Source organism: Phascolarctos cinereus, unplaced genomic scaffold (genome assembly GCF_003287225.1).
Source record: "Phascolarctos cinereus isolate Bilbo 61053 unplaced genomic scaffold, phaCin_HiC Scaffold_1;HRSCAF=81, whole genome shotgun sequence".
NCBI lineage: Eukaryota > Metazoa > Chordata > Mammalia > Diprotodontia > Phascolarctidae > Phascolarctos > Phascolarctos cinereus.
In genome coordinates, this window is record NW_027555514.1 from 122,663,814 (window position 1) to 122,683,729 (window position 19,916).

The 19,916-nt window shown below is 37.3% G+C and overlaps 1 protein-coding gene across 11 annotated transcripts in view; it reads left to right on the top strand.

The window, feature by feature from the left end:
- The window catches only part of CADPS2 (calcium dependent secretion activator 2), a 708,547-nt gene that overhangs the window by 415,345 nt on the left and 273,286 nt on the right, over nt 1–19,916 (top strand). The window lies entirely within an intron of this gene.

Genomic DNA, 19,916 nt, shown 5'->3' on the forward strand with positions numbered 1-19,916 from the left:
GTACATCACACACACAAAAAAAAAAAAGAAGAAAGAAATTGACTCTATTTTAATAGATAGGAAACTGCTGCTTACTGATGCAGGAGTCATTTCTGACTTGGCTATCTGTGTCTAGTCAAATAATCAGATAGTTAGAATGGGGACCAGACTCAACATTGAATGAAAAGAAAGGCTAATGATTAAAAAATAACGTGTAGAATTACAACTATTCCAGTTTAGACCTATCCAAGCAAGCTTGTAATCGTGATAGCTGACATTTAAGTGACTTTAAAACCTCTGAAGAGCTTTATATGCATTATTTTATGAGTCTCAAAACAATCCTGTGAGATGGGTACTATTATTCCTATTTTGTAGATGAGGAAACTGAGGCTCAGAGTGATTAAGTGATTTGCCAAAGGATTACACAACTAATAAGTGTCAGAAAGGGGTTTTTAACCCAAATCTTAATTAAGTTCTAGTGTACTATCCACTATACAGCACTACCACTTGGATTAAAGAAAAATATGATTCCAATTTTTATCTTTTCCTTCAGAAGTTTAACCAATAGAAAGCAGTTGCCATAGTGAAGAAGTCAAAAGAGCCCAGATACCATTTTGGGCCACAAACAACTTTGTTCTTCTTCTTGAGCGGGGAGATTTGGCAGTCAAGGGCAATAACAGTTTAGAATATACATTCATTTGTAAAATAATTATAGAGGAAGATAATAAAAATGGAGGTGGAACATAACTTCATAAAATATCAAAGAACATCAAACCAATCAGTAGAAAGCTTGGTATGAGGCTCAGCTAGTTAAAAGCATCCTTTAACCCAAGAGTATATTCTGGGAAGATCTCATTCATTTCCCATGAAGCTGAGGACCTCAAAGGTTAGATCTGATAAACAATTCCATGACTTAAAGTCTTGTTTTAGGCAGTGTTTGTGGGTGCAGGGTGATTGTGCCATTTCTGACCTTTTTTTTTTTTTAGCAAGATGCAAGCTGAATTTAGCTGCGTAGGTGCCAACCTGGATTCACAGAGGCAGCTTCCTCACTTGGGAGTTTTCTATATCATTGCAATGACAGATTCAGCCTCTATTCCTTTTATCTCATCTGAGAAATGCACGTGGTCATTTTAATTTAGCCTACATCTTGCTAAAAGACTAGTGAGGAATTTCACTGCAACTTAGGCCACTTAATTTATGGTTAAGTGATTTGTCCAAGATCATACAGCCAATAGGTGTCAGAGACATGACTTTTAAACCTAGATCTTTTTGGCCCAGTGGCCAGCTCTCTGTACATCAAATCATAACCATCCAAAATACTTCCATATTATGCCCTAATACAAGGGTGGGGAACCTTCAGCCTCAAGGCCACATGTGGCCTTCTAGGTCCTCAAGTGTGGCCCTTTGCCAGATTTGAGGACCTAGAGGGCCACATGTGGCCTTGAGACCGCAGGTCCCCACCCTTGTGCCTAATAGCTCTGTGAATCCAAAATATAGTAGGAAACTGGTGTAATCTTCAAAACATTTACAAATGAATTGGAAGGAGGTCAATAGGAGCTTAAAAGTGGAAAAATCCAACATCATTTATAGAAATAACTACCAGGTAACTACCATATTTGGAGTCTTAATAACCTCAGGGTTATGGTACGTGGCATATGAAAAAAACAGAGAGCATCTTCAGTAGAATAATAGGAATATGCTATACAAGAAAGTGGAAATGGACCTCGTAAATATGAAGTTGGAAAGGACAGCTGGATCAGATCTTGTAAAAGCAGAGGAAATAAATTTATGTTTGAAAAGAAAATTCAATTGCAAAAGCACTAAAGAATTGGTTTTCGTGATATCAAATAGAGGTAAAGATGCTGAATGACTGGAGCAGAAAGATAGATTGTATCATTACCAAAAGCAACCAAGAGGACCTTAATAACTACTTACCCATATGCGTACCAGAATTATCTACTCTCATATTGAGCGTACCCTTAAAGAGATAAGAGGCTTTCACTAACAGCATTCTGTAGCACACCATATCTTTATAAATGCAAAATGGATGAAAGAGGAAAAAGAATGTAAGATTCCCTACAATAATCTGATGGGAAGACATGACAAAAAATTGCCTGAGGATGAGAGGGTAGGGATGAACTGTGATCTGCAGTACTGGAGGGAATATCTGGACAGTGGATTCTGTTGATTTACCAAAGCAATCTTTATTTACTAGGTAACAAAATGTTCCTAGAGAAAAAAAGCAGACTCTATCTCCTAACTCCAGGCATTTCACTAATCGTTCCCCGTGATCATAAAGTTTACTCTCCTCATTTCTGCCTCCTATGTTCCTTGGCTTCTTTCAAATTCCTGCTAAAATCCTACCTTCTACAGGAAGCCTTTTCCAACTGTCCTTAATTCTAGTCCCTTTCCTCTGTTGATGATTTCCTTTTTATCCTGTATGTAGCTTGTTTGTACATAATTGTTTTCATTGTGTCTCTCCCATTAGGTTGTGAGTTTCTTGAGAGAAAGTATTATCTTTTGCCTTTCTTTTAATCCCCAGTCTTAGCACAGCTCCTGGTACATAGTAGGCACTTAATTTTAGTTGACTGAATACTTTCTAACTCATCGGGAATATAAGCAAAAAGCATAGACAATATGGAAGTGGTGCGTTTTTTATGAGAATATCAGTATTGATTTGGTTCTTCCAAAAGTGTGTTAATACATTAGGGAGCAAAGATCTCATGTTTAGAGTACCTGCAGTTAAACTAATGTTTATACATTATGTAAAAGCTGTATACTTTTATCCACTTCTTTTATACCCTATGGCCATGACTTAAAAAATGGAAGGAGATCACAGAGGTTCATAAACAAAGAGGTCTATCATACAAAAGGCAGCATGATAACAGTAGAAGCAGCACTGACTCTGGTGTCTTAGGACCAGAATTCAAATTCTACTTTTGATGTTACTACCTGTGTGACCTTGGGCAAGTCACTTAACTTCCCTGGCCTTCTTATTATTGGTTGAATTGGATGTCCTATAAAGTCTCCTCTAGTTCTAAATCCATGATCCTATTATCTTAATTTTTCATTGCTTCTTAATTATTGAAAAATTGATCTAGTGGTCAGCGTACTGGGGATGAGCCTCTCCCAACTTAGGCTGATCTTCAGACAGCATATGCAGTCTGTCATTGGGACCATACATGAATTCTTTTTAGCATGGTTAAACTTACAATCCATTGGCATGCTCTCAAGCAACCAAGGTCACCCCCACATTGTTGTGAAGCATTAGGATAGTGCTTTATGAAAGGCTTCCAGGTCTAACCTTTTTTCTTGGTTACTTCCATCCTCCTAGTCTCCCAGGACAAAGACATCAGAGACATCTTGGACTCCTTTTTTTTTTCCTCTCATCATTCACCATTTCCACGTTCCAGTGGATACCTAACACTTTGACCTTTGAAAGATCTCTTTCCTCTCTCCCTCCTTTCCTTCTTCAGTGATCCCTATTCAAGTCCTCATCTAACTCACCTATTAACTGAGTATCTTGCCTCTGTTCTTCCCCTTCTCCTGGCCCTCTTCATAGTGCTACCTAAGCAGTCTGCTATTGATCTTAACCTTGTCTGATTTTCCCTGGGAAAATCTCTTTACTTTTTTTTCTTCTTTGAGTTTCCCTATCTATAAAATGATAAGATTGTTGTAGATGACTCTAAGGTGATTTCCAGTTTTATAATCTATTATCCTCAAATCGTTATCTTGGTATTCCAGATCTTTAACCATTTAGCACCATGCTACAACTGTTAAAATTATAGTCTTATATCATAGTAACCTCCTTCTTGCATGTTACATTTCAGCTTAATTACATTTGCCATCTCAGTTCTTTATTTTTCTGCCCTCCTCTCCAGGTGTTTGTTTTTTTTTTTCCCTCCTCCCATCATCTTCTATACCTGAATGGATTCTCCTCTACATTTCTCTCTGTTGAAATCTCTTGATTCTTCTAGGCCTAGCTCTGGTAACAACTTCCTCTCTAAATATTCTCTGATCTCCTCCACTGAAATTGCTCTCTCTCTCCTTAAATTTCTTATTGCTTGTTGTCCAGATCTCTCCCTTGCCCTGATATTCTGTTTTGTATTCTTTGTGTACATATGTTATCCCACCTTTAGACTGCCCAAGCCCTCAAGTAGATTATAGTATATTTCATCTTTGTGCATATGTTATCCCACCTTTGGATTGCTCAAGCGCTAAAGATTATAGTGTGTTTCATCTTTGTAATTCCAGGAGAGCAGCTGGACAAAGTAGATTATTCCTCACTATTTCCTAATACAAACATTCTGCTAGAGCTAGAACAATCTCTCCAGAGTTATTGACATGTTTTGCCTTCTATACTACACTGCCTACATTGCCTACCTTTTGATAGCCATATAGCAATCACTTGGTTGGATTATTGATGTTTGACTATTGTCACATATCTCTAACCCCTCCCCCCAAAAAAGATATGTGTATGTATGTATGTACATATATACACACACATATATATGCAATGATAGTGAAAAAATGCACTGAAGGTGTTTGGCAGCTGGCAGTTACCTGACCTTTGAGCCCTTTTGTCCTTAACTATAAAATAGAAATAATCATGTTTCTACAATCTATGTCACAGGAAGGATGTGAAAAAGCAGTTCCAAAACTGCCAAATACTATGTAAATGTAAGCTAATGATAACTCTCTTTCCACCCCCCATACCTGCGCTTTCATTAATACCTGGGGCTCCCAAAGAAGAACTTTCTTTAAGATGTGTATCAGCATCTTGTCTATAATTCACAGTCTTACAAAGTTGCCTGAGGCCCAGAGAAGTTTAGTGACTTGCTCAGATTCACAAAGCCAGTGTGTTGAGAAGTCAGGACTTGAACCCATGTCCTCTTGCCACCAAAACCATCTCTCCACTATGCCACACTGTCGTTATTATGTAATGTGTAATAAAATATCAATGTAGTTTAATTCTATATGTCTGTATGTCCAAACTTCTAACAAACTGGCTTAAATTATATGTTTCTATATCATAGAATATGTTTTAATGTAATTTGTGTATTATAACAATAGCAAATGGACAAAAAGTATGTCATATAAATGACATGTTTAATATGAAGTACATCACGGTATTATTTCTTCTATATTTTCTGCCATGATATGTGTATGTTCTACATGTTTAATGTCTTGAATGTCAAATTCATACCATAATGAAGTATATTATTAGTTACATTTTAATTAGTTATTTCTATATTATGCATTTCTTCAAAATCAACTTACTGTATAAAGTAACAAGCACCAGAAACTGCACATTGTAACCAATGACACATAAATTATTATTCATTATTGGTAGGATAATAAATGCAAATATTCCAGAAAAAGATATTATTTATCCTTGCATTATATCCCCTGTTGGTATATTATATCCATGGTCTTGATTTTAATACTCCATATATAATTGTTAGGGAGGAGACATGGGTAATCTCAAGATCCTAATAACATGCCTGTGTTATTTGAATTGCTGAAAGAAGCAAGAGAACCTTAATTGACAGGAAAAGCATTACTAATTAAGGTGTCATTCTGCATTAATTCTAAGGTAATTAGCTTGAATATTTGTAAAAGCTGAGATATAAATTTAGATCTAAACTCAGTAATAGATTTTCTTAAAATTATCTGTGGCTAATGATCTGTGGTTAATATTTATTGATTTTAAAGCTCTTTCCCCTTATTTGTAGTACATTTCCTTAATATGATACAATTTTACATTTCTTTTGGGTTATTGAACTTGGAATATGAATACAGACTTATTTAAACTTTGTGATTTTTAAAAAATAAACATCTGCATTTAGCTAAATATCTAAATTACATTTATACCAAGTGTTGATATTTTATCAACATGGGTGCTTTAAGGTTCATACTCTGAGAAAACTTACTTTCTCTTACTTCAAAATATAGCTAGAGAAAAACATGACAGCCATGTTCAGTTTTGGTTGAATGTTTCTCACATGTGCTGGTTATATTTATCATTTCAGTCAAATTATTTTTATTTGAGAATTCATCTAGAATATTTTTATATTCTAAATTCTAGAGTATTTAATGGAATGAAACAAGCATTTATTAAGTGTCTACTCTATACTAGACACTGCTAAATACTTTATAAGTACAATCTCATTTAATTTGGCTTAGGAACTAGAACAATAAGTTATGATAAAGAAAACACAGGAATTTAATATTAGATATGATACTTTATATATTTATCAACTAGACTCAGCTGAAGATTCTCCAAAGTTCAAAGCCTATTGCAAAACAAACAAACAAACAAACAAACAAATAAATAAATAAATAAATGAAATAAACAAGTGAAGTTATGGTTGTTGGTTTTTAGGCTTATGTTTTTGAGTTTTACCTTAACAGAGGCACAAGTGTTGTTGCATCAACTGTTACATCCAAAAAAAAAAAAAGTAGCCATATAGCAAGGTCTACACCAATTTCCATGTACCCTATTAGTAGAAGCTGGGCAATATTGGAAAATTATTCTAGGAGAATACAATGGTAATGAAAAGCATTTTTAGAGGTTTTCAGGTACTTTATCTTCATTTTTTTACTTGATCCTGCCAACATTTATATAATGTAAGCAGAGCATAGATTCCTTTGTCTCTCTATATTACAAGTCAAGTAACTCAGGACGCTAAGGAAAATGGATGTACAGAGGGATTTTGACTTGCCCGAGTTCACATGGCTGGAGGTGGGACTATAGTTTAGGTCTTCTGTTCTCCTGCCTTCTACCTCCATTTTGCAGTCAGTAGCTTGTTTGAATAGGTAGAGGCAGAACTGTTGCCACTGCACAGTATTCCTCTCTTTACTATCTATCCATTGTTAATTTACTGTTGGTTTTAACCTTTGCTCTTGCCAGTCATTAACTTAACTTCTCATGGATAGCTACTAGTAAATGACTCCGATACCTGTAGTCAGTTGTTTCCTGTCCGTTAAAATGTCAGGTTCATTTTTTTATGTATATGTACGATTGGGGTGAGCAGCTAGGTGGAGCAGTGGATGGAGCACTGGTCCCGGTGTCAGGAGACTCCTCTTCCTGACCTCAAATCTGGCCTCAGACATTTACTTAGCTGTGTGACCCTGGACAAGTTACTTTAACCTGTTTGCCTCAGTTTTCTCCTTAGCTGGAGAAGGAAATGGCAAACTACCCCAGTATCTTTGCCAAGAAAACCCCAAATGGGGTCATAAATAATCAGACACGATTGAAACAACTGAACAGCAACAAAAATGACTTGAGTATTTGCCATATGCTGCTCCTTCGGATTCTCTTCTTAAAGAAAGTGTTCGTGCCATGAGGAGGGTGTGATGCTTCTGGTTGTGCAATTCTCATTTCTCATCCCTGGACCATATTTTACATCTTTTCTATCCTCTTCTGTCCCTAATGTCATACTGACATCAATAAGTATCAAGATAGATGTTAATTTTATGTGGAAGTTCTTGTCAAGGTCTTCATGAAATGTAGTTACTTGTCCGTCATCTGAAACAGATGTTGCATCAAATGCAGTTATCTTCACAATGGTCTTTTTAATTTATGCTCATCATAAGTATTTCTCTCTCTGACCCATACTGGTTGTGTAAGCCTGAGCAACCTCTCACTATTCTAGACAACTCAGGGTAGGAGTGGCAGACAAGGTACAGATCCACACTAACAAGGGAAGTTCTTCACCAGGTACTCCCTACACCAATGAAATCACAGGTCCAATATCTGTCCCCTATGAATATTCTTTTTATTATTCTTTTTCTTTTTTTGAGACTGTGTCATCTTATCTTACCCAGGCTAGAAATGCAGGGGTTACTCACATGTGCCTGGTCCTAATGGTCAGCACAGGAGCTTTGACCAGCTCTGTTTCCAACCTGACTTGGTTTGCATGCCTAAAGAGACTTGATCGCCCCTTGCTCCCTAGAGACTCACAATATTAATGCAAGACCTAGTGAGAATACCCAATTGGTTTAACCCCCTGTCACTTGGAACTCCATGAACTCTGCCAGCCTTAGCCTCCCTGGAAGCATAAATTACAGGTGTGGACTACCACCCCTGGATCCCTAGATCGATTCCAAGACAAGATCACCAAATACTCTATTTAATGATATTTTCTTTTTTTAACATACAACCAGTTCCTCCAGATCCTTTATTTGTCTCTCTTAAGAGAATACTTAGCATATTCATTGAGACTTTAGAGTCATCTCCATGCCAGGTGGATGCATCCAACTAGAAGTTTTTTGGAGAATATAGTAATCTGGTAATCATAAATAATTTAGGGTATCCATACTACTACATTTACCATCAAAACAGATTCTAGATAGATAGATAGATAGATAGATAGATAGATAGATAGATAGATAGATAGATAGATAGACAGATAGATATAGGCTTTCTGAAGTGCTATAGGTTGTCTCCTGTCCTCACATCAGTCAGACGACTTGAACATCCTCCCTTTATTGAGTATCCCATTGGGAGATTATGCTGCAATTGTAAGACAATGAGCATGACATTGTGAGAAGAGTTCTGGACTTGGAGTCAAAAGATATGAGTTTGTGTCTTAGCTCTCTCACTTACTATCTATGCTGCCATGAGCATCTATGCTATCACTCCCCCTCTCTGAACCTGTATCCTTCTCTATAAAATGAGAAGAATGGATTTGGTACTCTTTGAGTTTCCTTCTAGCTCTGAGTTTCTTTAATCTGTGAAGTATATGTTTAATCATCAGTGTACTCATAACTCTTAAGAATGCCTATCAGGATGATGGCTGATAGCTCTGGTGTATTCTGACTTTCCAAGATCATGGCCCCCTTTCAGTTGCTACATAAGAAAGATTGAATTTGGGTTGTTCTAGGTTCAAGATGGGACCTTTTTATATTTATTTGTTGATGCTGATGGTGGGACCAGAAAGTAATGTGAAAATTAGTCTGGTCTTCACTAAAGGTACTGTATAGGATTCAACTTGAAATATTGCATGTAAAGAAGTAAGTCTTTTGAGGAATTTGTGTGGGAAGCCAAAACTAAAGATCTAATTTGTTTTTTAAAAAGCAAACTAACTGGAGCCGCTAGGTGGCGCAGTGGATAGAATACCGGCCCTGAAGTCAGGAGGACCTGAGTTCAAATGTGGCCTCAGACCAGACACTTGACACTTACTAGCTGTGTGAATCTGGGCAAGTCACTTAACCCCAATTGCCTTTAAAAAAAAAAAAAGCAAGTTGACTCCTAAAGGTCTGGATCCTATGGAATATATAAAATAAAGATAGTCTAAATTTGGGAAAGTTGGCATCACCTTGGCATGAAACTGATCTTGTACCTCCTTTCATAATTCTGAAGAATTTTCCCTAGAAATGGTGCTCAGGTAAACATGACTTTGATAGCACCATTTTGAAGTGGTGCTGTCATATTAACAACAGGAAATGTAACTCAATGGAGCCTCTTTCATGTAGCGTGAATACTTGAGATCCCTTTGACTCTTTAGGGACTATCCTGAGAACATTACTGAAATAGACATGTACATTTTAAAACTTTAAGTTTATTGTGATAGAAGTAATTTGAGGGAAATGTCAACTTTATAAAATCAAAAAGGTTGGGTTATTTAAATGTTGGATCAGTAAACAGTCTTGAAATTATATAAAAATGCTGGAAAGTTATTGTGTGAATTGAGAAAAAAACAAAAAGCATCTTTCTGAAACCCTGAGTTTCACTAACATGGAGATCAAAGCAGTAGCTCTTCACATTCCTAAATTAGTGGAAAATTGTGTAATACAAAGGCCAGTGATGTGAGCATTGCCTAATGAAGATAATGAAGTAGCTGAATGTGCCTCACACAGCACTTGGGCACGTTGCTGTGTCATGCCAATATGAATGCTTTATATTCACTTATCAGTTGAAGTGCGTGTGTCCTGAAAAATGCAAATCTTGGACTTTCCTTGGTACACCCGATTATTTGTAATTGAACACCTGATTTCTATCATGTAACAAATTAACATCTGTGCTGGATCTGTCTTTCATGCATATGGATACACTGATTAGAATTCTGCAGATAAGCCGATACTTGAAAACAAAAAGACAACATTGTGAAACACTTCCAGCCACAATTTTTGATTACATATTGAGAATCGTTTAATTATCTTATTCCATTTAATTAGCCCCACTATTCAGGTCAATTGCTTTTTTTATTAACATGACATGTTAGTGGCTTGTTAATTGGCATGAAATAGCACGTGACTATTCCAAGTATTCCATACAAGAAATGTATGTGTTTGAGGAACAGAAGTCACAAAGGCACATTTCTTCCCATACCTACTTACGTTATATTGGCTGGTATTGTTGCCTATATACCACAGAGCTTAATTTTGTGCCTATTAAATATTGTCATTTGTGCTTGTTGATTTGGACGCACATTTGAGGCATAGATGCCTTACAGAACAAGAATGCTTGGTAGTGAGAAAGAATATAACACTTTAAATGCATGAGAAAGGGAGATGGAAGCAGAGAGAGTTACTGAGTAAGAAATGGATAAAAAAAAAAAACAACCCAGAACCTGAAAACAAAGAACAGATATCATCTAAGGCCTCTTGACCCTCAAGTCAGTCTTTCAGCTTTCTCTAGCTTTCATTGATTTTCAAAAAAATATCATGCATTGTGTTTTTGAGCAATTGCTGCAATTTTAAGACATTGATCGGAGGGTCCAGGTGTAATGAAAATTTTTAAATGTACTAATTTTATTATTAAGTTCCACTTATTTTGATAATTACTTCCAAGACTAGAAAAATAATTTGGGCAGTGCCTTGGAGAGTATTTTAATAGGATTTGACTATACCTAGAAAATGAAATCTCTTATCCACACATACACATAAACATCTATAATTGAGTATGGACATATTTCTGATGTAGCTTATACTCTAATCTGAATATAAAGAAACTTCAAGACAGATCCCATATCATGAGAGACGACTATATTCAACTATTAAAATAGCATTCTTAGAGTAATCTGAGTATCTATTACTTCCCACTGCCAATTTTTATATATATTTAGTTAATATGCCTAATAGTAACAAATGAATAAATGATAACCTTGTCATTATTCATCTTAGCCCTTATTTTGTGATTAAAAATATAAAATTCCTCAATATATGTATTATCTATTCATACTTAGATATACATGCACACATATAATACTATAATACCCTTATACCACTATAACTATACACAAGGAAATGGATAGATAGATATAGATAGATAGATAGATAGATAGATAGATAGATAGATAGATAGATAGATAGATAGATAAATAGACAGACAGACAGACAGACAGACTGACTGACTGATCTAGGGCTATAGCTAGATGGAACATAGATATCTATAGACACAGACAGGTATCTATATAGAAACATATTCCCTATATAGATTTTCTATATAGAAAAATATTCTCCACATAGACTTTCTATGTAGAAAAATATTCTCTATGTAGATTCTCTACATAGAAAAATAGGCTCTATATAGATTTTCTACGTAGAAAAATATTTTATATGTATTTTATGCATCTGTCTCTAGATATCTATCTCTTTAGAGATATCTATATTTCATTATCTGTAGGTATCTATAGATTGCTGTATCTCTGTATACACATACATATATATCAATGCTCTACTTCTATGTGAGGGACAGAATTAGCAAAGGCTGTGTATGTATATAGCAGAGGCAGAATTGATGAGAGTGCATATGGATGTGTATGCATGTATACATCCATATTTATGTGCACATATTTGTGTACCCAAGCATATACATAGGCATGTGTGTATGCATATCTGTTTACATGTATACTTGCATGTATTTTAATCCCTTGAGTATGATGAGAGACAGCATGTTGTAGTGGATAGAGATCTGACCTCTGAGTCAGGAGGACCTGGGTTTAAGCAAGTCCTGCCTTTGATATATACTGCATCCAGTGAACGATGACTCAGTCTAACATTCAAGGATTACTGCAGTTTGTTTAACCTTTCATTGGCCTGGGAACATCTCTCAGATGATATGCTACAGAGCAGGTACTGATCTGGAATGGCAGAGGAAGTTTCCTCACTAGGAGATCCCTAGTCATGAAATCACAGATCTGGACACTCAGAGAAGAAAAAGGCATCATCATGTAGTAAAAACATTGCTAGATTTGGAGTCAGGAAAACCAACTCGATTCCCTACTCTGTCACTAATTGCTTGTATCCCTTGGGACAGGTGGAATTTCAGGTAACCCTACAAAAAGGGGGCCACACATGAATATTGTCAGGATACAAAGCAGAATTGTTCTGTTTCTCTCTCTTGTTGATAATATCATTATCCACTTGAGGGCACTATGGTCAAATTTGCAAAAGGAAAAAGAATAATTTATCTGTTACTTACACTGTGATTAATAACTTGATATTCCAATAACAAGATGTCTTCCCTTGCCTTGGTATAGATGAAACCTATTTTCCTTAATTTTTGAAAGACGTGTATATTAAAATTAGTATACACCCATGTATACACAGAGAAGTGTAACTATATAAATTCAGATAGTAGTAAACATTTTGAAATAACGTTTCTTAAACATTTTTAGATCTATGAAGTTTTAGCAGATATTTTGTCAGAGGTGTCTGAATCATTTTGGAAATGTGTTTTCCAGAAAACATCTATACATCTATAGCCCTGAGTCTGCTGATTTAGAGGAACTCTATTATGGAATTTGTGATTGTGTCTACAATATGCCAGAAGAGTTTATTCTGTCAGCTTACTCTCTAAATCAGTCAGTATGGTGAAAAATTAAGTAAAGCTAATTGCTTTGTGTCATGTAGATTGTTCAGCCAATTAACTAATTTAAAAAAAAAACTTTTAATCATTCTTTGAGAAAGGCAGTATGATGTAGTCCATAGAGACTCAGTTGTGTCTCTGACCCCATTTGGGGTTTTCTTGACAAGAATGCTGGAGTGGTTTGCCATTTCCTTCTATGGGTCATTTTGCAGATGAGGAAACTGAGGTAAAAATGGTTAAGAGACTTGCCCAGGGTCATCCAGCTAGTGTCTGAGGCTGGATTTGAACTCAGATCTTTCTGACTACAGGCAGACGCTCTCATCCACTGCACCACCTGCCCATTGTACATAGGGAATGGGTCTTGAAATCAGGAAGACCAGGGTTCAGGTCCCATCTCTTAATCTCTCAGTTCCTCCAGGCAATTCTCTAACTCTATAATGTGACTGAGCCTCAGTTTCCTCATTTGTAAAACAGGGTTAATGATACATACAATACCTTCCTCCACAGAGTTGTTGTGAAATGAAATCATGTGCAAAAAGTGATTTGCAAACTTTGAAGCACTATATAGTAAGTTCCTAATGTTACTTTATTATTATTTATATAGAAACAGAAATAAAGTGAGGTTAAGTGACTTGCTCAGAGTTATTCACCCAGTCAATGACAGAACTGAGCTAGAACCCAGGCAAGTCCAATTATGATAGAGCAAAGAAACTTCTTTAAAAACATTCTGCTTGGGGCGGAGCCAAGATGGCAGAGTGAAAGCAGTGACTTGCTTGAGCTCTCCCCCAAACCCCTCCAAATACTCATAAAAAATGGCTCTAAACAAATTCTGAAGCAGCAGAACCCACAAAAAGACAGAGTGAAACAAATTTCCAGCCCAAGACAACCTGGATGATTCATCAGAAAGGTGTATCAGGCCGGGCTGGGAGCCCAGCACAGCGTGGGTGCGCAGGCCGCAGCAAACCTGGAGCAGGCCTCAGAGGACTGAATCTCGGGCAGCTGTGGAGGTTTCCAGACTCCTCAATCCACGAATGCCAAAGACAACTTAGAAGGTCAGTGGGAAAAGTCTGTTTCTGTCAGTGGTCAGAGAGGAAGGCGGGGTTTCAGCTCCATTCCCCAAGAGCGTGGCCCTGGGGGGGGGGCAGCTGCTTCCCGAGCTTCCGGCCCACAGACTGAGGGGGAATCCAGTGGCTGATCAGAGGGGATGCAGGGATCTCTTTGCCAGTGCTGAGGCAGGAATCTCTTGCTTTGCCCTGTGGATCTGGGTCACAGTTCTGGGTGGCAGTGCTGGGGTGAGGAGGAGCGCTGGCCTGGTGGAGCTTGTAGTGGCTGTGGAGAGAAACCCCTCCTCACAGTTACGGGACAGAAAGGAATACTTGTGGTCACAGGCCAGGAAAGGAGTAAACACCTCACCCTTATCATACCACCTTGGAAGAACTGAAAATTTACAGGTCCCTACAAGTATCTCTGAAAACAGCTACCAAACCCCTGAAGCTTGGGACAGTACATCTCCACATTGGAAGCAGACTCTTACCTTAACAAAGAGTTTAAAACTCAAGTAATTGGCTGGGATCATGAGCAAGCAGCGCAAAAAGAGTCAGACTATATTATCTTACTTTGGTGAAAAAGAAGATCAAAATATACAACCAGAAGAAGACAACAAAGTCAAAGCTCCTACATCCAAAGCCTCCAAGAAAAATATGAATCAGTCCCAGGCCTTGGAAGAGCTCAAAAGGGATTTTGAGAAGCAAGTAAGGGAAGTAGAGGAAAAACTGGGAAGAGAAATGAGAGTGATGCAAGAAAATCATGAAAAACAAGTCAACAGCTTGCTAAAGGAGACCCAAAAAAATACTGAAGAAAATAACACCTTAAAAAACAGCCTAACCCAAATGGCAAAAGAGGTCCAAAAAGCCAATGAGGAGAAAAATGCCCTAAAAAGAAAAATTGGCCAAATGGAAAAGGAAGTCCAAAAGATTACTGAAGAAAATACTTCCTTAAAAATTAGAATAGAGCAATTGGAAGCTAGTGACTTTATGAGAAATCAAGACACTGTAAACAAATCCAAAAGAATGAAAAAAGAAAACAATGTGAAATATCTCATTGGAAAAACAACTGACCTGGAAAATAGATCCAGGAGAGAGAATTTAAAAATTATTGGACTATCTGAAAGCCATGATCAAAAAAAGAGCCTAGACATCATCTTTCAAGAAATTATCAAGGAAAACTGCCCTGATATATTAGAACCAGAGGGCAAAATAGAAATTGAAAGAATCCACAGATCTCCTCCTGAAAGAGATCCCCAAAGGAAAACTCCTAGGAATATTGTAGCCAAATTCCAGAGTTCCCAGGTCAAGGAGAAAATATTACAAGCTGCCAGAAGAAACAATTCAAGTACTGTGGAAACACAATCAGGATAACACAAGATTTAGCAGCTTCTACATTAAAGGACCAGGGCATGGAATATAATATTCCAGAGGGCAAAGGAGATAGGATTACAACCAAGAATCTACCCAGCAAAACTGAGTATAATCCTTCAGGGGAAAAAATGGTCATTCAGTGAAATAGAGGACTTTCAAGCATTCCTGATGAAAAGACCAGAGCTGAAAGAAAATTTGACTTTCAAATACAGGACTCAAGTGGAACATGAAGAGGTAAACAGGAAAGAGAAATCATAAGAGACTTATTAAGATTGAACTGTTTACATTCCTGCATGGAAAGATGATATTTGTAACTCATGAGACTTTGTCAGTATTAGGGTAGTTGAAGGAAAAAATTTATGTATGTATATGATAGATAGATAGATATAGATAGATAGATAGATAGATAGATAGATAGATAGATAGATAGATAGAGGCACAGGGTGAGTTGAAGATTAAGGGGTCATATCTGGAGAATAAAATTAAGGGATGAGAGAGGATGATACTGGAGAAGAAAGGGAGAGGTAGAATGGGGTAAATTATCTCACAAAAAAAACAGAAAAGAAAAGTCTCTCACAGTGGAGGGGAAACAGGGGAAGGTGAGAGGGAATGAGGAATCTTATTCTCATAGGATTTGGCTTAAGGAGAATAACATACACATTCAATTGGGTATGGAAATCTGTCTTACCCTACAGGAAAATAGGGGGAGAAGGGGACAAGAGAGCAGGGGGTGATAGAGAGGAGGGCAGATTGGGAAAGGGTAATCAGAAGAAATACTTCTGAGGAGGGACAGGGTCAAAAGAAAGAATAGAATAAATGGGAGGGCAGGATAGGATTAAGGGAAATAGAGTTAGTTTTTCACAACATGTCTACTATGGAAGTGTTTTGCATAACTGCACATGTACAACCTATATTGAGTTGCTTGCCTTTTCAATGAGGGTGGGTGGGGAGGGAGGAAGGGAGAAAATTTGGAACTCAAAGTTTTAAAAACACATGTTTTAAAAAAATGTTTTCACATGCAACTGGGAAATAAGAAATACAGGAAATGGGGTACAGAAGTCTATCCTGCTGTACAGGAAAATAGAAGGGGAAGGGGATAAGAGAAGGGAGGGGGGAGAGATAGAAGAGAAGGCAGACCAGGGGAATGGGTATTCAGAATGCATGCCATCTTGGGGTGGGGGGAGGGGTGAGAAATTTGGAACTCAAAAACTTGTGGAAGTGAATGTTGAAAACTAAAAATAAATAAATTTATATTAAAAACATTCTGCTTTAAATAAGTGAAAGATTTTGTCCCTCTTTTCTGAGCCTTTATGGAAACTGGAGAAAATGATTCTCATAATAAAATAGAACATATTATAGTTCAAATAAATACGCTAATTAATATCTAATATCATTTCTTTAGTTAATTTCAGTAATATTGTGGCACTGAATTTGCAACATACTTTGTAATAATTTTATTTGTTATGACTCACAGCAATTTTCTGAAGTACATAAGCTCATAATGACTTCCCATTTTCTATCAAATAAAGTCGATATTTCTTGGGCTAACATTCAAGGCTCACTACAGTCTGCCTCAAACTGCTGTAGAATCATTCTGTCATACTACCTTTTAACTGATCTCCACAGCCATGATTTAAGATTGACCATCCTGGATGATCTTGTCAAAGAAAGAGCGTCCTATTCCTCCCCTCTCCTCTAGAAGTAACTCCTTGGAGAGCCAGAATTGATGCTTTTTGGTCTTCAGAGTCATAGCATCTGGCACAGTGCCTTTCACGTAGTTGGTACTACGTAAATATTCGTGGTTGAGGACTAATGAAACATTGGAAGCAATGCCTTCTAGAGCAAATCCCTACCTCCCCCACCCTTGGTACGACTTTAGGTGTTGTCCCTAAAACCCTCCTCTGTTCTCTGTGCCCAAGAACTTAGGCAGTTATACAACAGCCTGAAACACAAGTCCTCCCATTCAGGCAAGGAGAATCAGACAAAGAATGCAAATAGTTTTCTAAAGAGGACATGCAAATTAAAGTCAAAGCAGAATAGCTCTCAGGCATCAAAATGCCAAAAGGGCAATATGTAGAATTCCTCAATGACTAATATATTGTTGGAGCTGGGAATTGGTCCAACCTTCTGGCCAACAGTTTGGAACTAGGCTAGAAAAGTCACTAAAGTATTTGTATTCTTTGAGCCAATGACACTACCAATGGGCGTGCCTAAGGAGGTCAGGGTGTATGGTGTGCTGATACCTCTAACATGCTGAGCTCTTTTCAGGGCTGCTTTCTACCTTTGGTGTCCACCCATCATCTAGCAGTCACCTGTGGCTCCAAGAAGCTGTGGCATGCACATACCCCCATAAAACCATCTCAGCAGACAAGCTAAACCAGGTAACCAACAGGCCTCAAACCTGTCAGTGAGTTAGGAGGGTATCTACCCCAAGCAGGTGAAGACTTTCAAAGCAGAATATGTGAATTGAACGTTTTGTTTCAACGGGCCATGAAGATAGCAGAGGCAAAAGTTGTGGAGCACTTAGAGTGACACTCAGTATGCCAGAGTCACCCACTACATCCATTCGGAGCCATTTCCAGTTGATTTCACTTTTGTCTTGCCACTGTAATGGCCCTGGAAGAGAGAGTGAGGCTGATGACTTTGGGCAGCTCTGCCTTACTTAAATTACACGTGAGTCAAAAGGCATCACCTATACCATTTTACTATTTCATTATTTTGTTATTTTACAATTTAATAATTTTATAGTTTCATAATTTTGTTATTTTGCTATTCAACTATTTTATTATTTATTTTTGACTATGTTACTGTTTTACCTACCTCGAAGATGATGGGCTAGTGACTAAAGCATCAGGTGTAGATATATTGAGAGCCGTAGTCACAATCCTACCCACCGGCAGTCTTGCTTATAAGGTTGGCAGCCCCTGCGGTGTCTGAGAAGCCTTCTTAAAGACCACACTGCTTACCTCCTGGCATGAGGAAGGGGCTAGAAACAGTCCCCTAAAAATTATTTGCCTCACCTAACCCTAATCTGCTTACTGCAACAGGCCGGAATCCTACCCTGTGGGCAAAACACAAAAACAGGGTCAAAAACAAACAGAAAAATCTCATATATGCTCAAATATTTGCAGCTGCCTTCTTTGTGATGGCACACAGTCCACAGGGTCATCAGCTCCCTTTTAACTACTGCCTACAGATTCTCTCAGTGTGGAAGAAGGGCTGATACCATCCTCAGAGCTAGAGATCACAGCTGATGCTGACTTCACATCTCTGCTGCTGACCTCACATCTCTGCTGCCTCACTCTGTTGCAGCTGTTTTGGAACTAATGGATAGTGTGCTGGTTTTAGAATCAACAAGACCGAATTTAAATCCTGCTAAACACTTACTAACTGTGTGACCTTAGACAAATCACATAACAGCTCCCAGCCTTTGTATCCCCCACAGAGATAGGACTATTAGCATCTACTTCACAGGGTTGTTGTGAAGATCAAATGAGATAATATATCTAAAGAACGGTGAAACCTTAAAGTGCAATATAAATGTTAGCAGTTATTGTCATTGTCATTATTATGGCACAGGAGAAGCAAATAACCAATAATATTAATTGTTGTAGACCTTCACTTAAGATGCAGAAAGAGACATACATTTTTGGATATGACAAATACATGAATTTGTTTTGCTCAACTATGAATATTTGTTGTAAGTATTTAGTTTTTCTCTTTTAAAAAATTCCATGGGGAAGAGGGTGGGAATGGAGAGAAATTAAAACCTTATTAATGAAATAAAGTAAAAGCAATAGACTTTAAAAAAATAAATAATGAACAAAGTTTACCTCACATAAAGAAAGGCACTTAGTATTAAGCACTAGCCTGGGATAGGGAAGGATAAGGGAGATAAAGGAAGGGTGAGCAAAGATACCCAGAGGGATAAGAATACTTATATTTCTTCTGATATCTCAAGAAGGGAGGTGCTAATAAATAAATAGTTAAGTTACCAATCTGATAGTTGTTACTAAATATAAATAAATAATAAATAATAGTTAAGTTACCAGTGTTTGAGAGCCTCAGACAGCGAGTTGGCACAGTGGATAAACAGCTGAACCTGGAGTCAGAAAGACTTGAGTTCAAATTTAGCCTCAGACACTTATTAGCTATGGGACCCTGGGCTAGTCACTTCATCCCTGTCTGCCACATTTCCCTCATTTATAAAATCAAGATAATTAGCACCGACCTCTCTAGGTTGTGGTAAAGATAAAACGAAATAATATTTGTGAATTGCTTTGCAAAATTAAAGTGCTGTATAAATATATATACCATATATATGCACATATATAATATTCCTTCTTTTTCTTCTTTCTTCTCCTCCTCTTCCTTTTCCTTCCTTCTCCTTTCTTTTATTCTTTCATCATCATCATCATCATCATCATCATCATCATCATCATTTATTGTATCAGACAAGGCAGGGGTAGCAAGCAGGAGAAGGAGGCATCTGTATAGTATAGAAAGCCTGTTGTCAGAAAGGCTAGTGTCCCCTGCCCAAAAACCAGAATTTTGAGGGTCTACCCTAGCTCCCTCAGCTTCATTAATGTTCTATATTTTCTCCTAAAAACGAAGCACAAAAAATTTTAAAAAACGCAGTTTGTTGTCCTGTTCAGTTTTGTTCCAGCAGATTGATCTGTTTCTCAGTACCTTCTCCTCAGTGA